Consider the following 1,643-nt stretch of genomic DNA (forward strand, 5'->3'; position numbering starts at 1 on the left):
CTCGAATTAATTTCAATCCAAGCTTGAGCTTAAATTTAGGCTCGAAATTAATTTCAAGCCGAATTTGAGCCGAGGTAAGCTCGCTCGAGCTCGGCTCGTTTCCACCCCTAGAGGAGAGTGGGAGAGGGGAGGATTATAGAGTGAGCTAGGGTTTCTTTCCCGTTTGGAGGACGATCGAGCTCCACCGTTGGATGGTGGGACACATGATCATGATCTACGGTTAGAGATGATATACGATTAATTTGAAATTATTCGAACGCTTGAACCCGCTCACTTAAATCCCTTTTATATAAAATTTTAGATATTTTGATAAATTAAAATTAACATTTAAAAATTTTAAAAATTTTACAATTATAAATTGAAATTTAAATATTTAATTTGAATTGATAATTTTTAAAACATAAAACTATAGCACATAGAATTCATTTTGAAAATTAAAAATAAAATTTCAATTCAACATTAGAATTACGCCTTTGAGTTAAAAATTCGAAAACAGAGCACAGTTGAAATTTATATTCGATTCAAAACTCAAAGCAAAAATTTAGTCCAAAATTTGAACTTTAATTAAAAGAATCGTAATTCAAAGTTTGAATTTTTAATTTGTCTTAAAATTTAAATTTTAATTATGCATATTAGTCCATTTTGTTTAAGAGATAATTATAAAATTTTGTACATATTGTATTACTATTAGTCATTAAAATATTTAAGTTAAAAGTCGTACAAACCGCACCCAAGTTTTAACAAATTTTGAAGTGATTGTATGAGCTTTACTAATTTTGTTTACCATCTAATTTTTACATTTCTTATAATTGAAAGAAACTTACAAATATTTTACTAAATAATATCATATTATATTATTATTAGAATTATTCTTATTCGCATCAGGAAAAAAAAAAACTTTTTTTCTTTTTTTTTCTGTCCTTTTCTTTTTTTTGACTTTTTTTTATTAAAAAATTACTAATTTTGAGATTTTGTAAAAGTGGGTCATTATTTTAAATATTGGTCAAAATATTCTTATTCCTTTTTTCTCTTTTTTTTTTTTATCTCGTTCTTTCTTTTTTCTCTCCAACATTATCGCTTCTTCCACCGTTTTCATAGCTCTCGATGACGATAACGAAAACAGTGCCGCCTTTTCTTCCTCCACTCCGGCTCCATCGTCGCTGGCATTGAGGCAGTGCTCGTTGTTATTCGTGAGGGTGAAGATAANAACAAATTTTGAAGTGATTGTATGAGCTTTACTAATTTTGTTTACCATCTAATTTTTACATTAAAGGAAATTGTTTTAGCATCTTGTCCCCAAATAAAGATAATATCATATTATATTATTATTAGAATTATTCTTATTCGCACAGGAAAAAAAAAAACTTTTTTTCTTTTCTTTTCTGTCCTTTTCTTTTTTTTTGATTTTTTCTTATTAAAAAATCACTAATTTTGAGATTTTGTAAAAGTGGGTCACTATTTTAAATAGGCCTTTTTGCATAAAAAAATCCACTTATTTTGGGCTTTTGCAAAACCGGGTCACATTTTTCGTTTTTGCAGATTCGGTCCGCTTTTCCAGCAAACTGACCAAAATACCCTTATTACTTTTTCTCTTTCCTCTTTCTCTCTCCTCTTCGTTTCTGTCGTTCTTTTTTTTTTTTTTC

Source organism: Ananas comosus, linkage group 2, assembly GCF_001540865.1.
Source record: "Ananas comosus cultivar F153 linkage group 2, ASM154086v1, whole genome shotgun sequence".
Lineage (NCBI taxonomy): Eukaryota > Viridiplantae > Streptophyta > Magnoliopsida > Poales > Bromeliaceae > Ananas > Ananas comosus.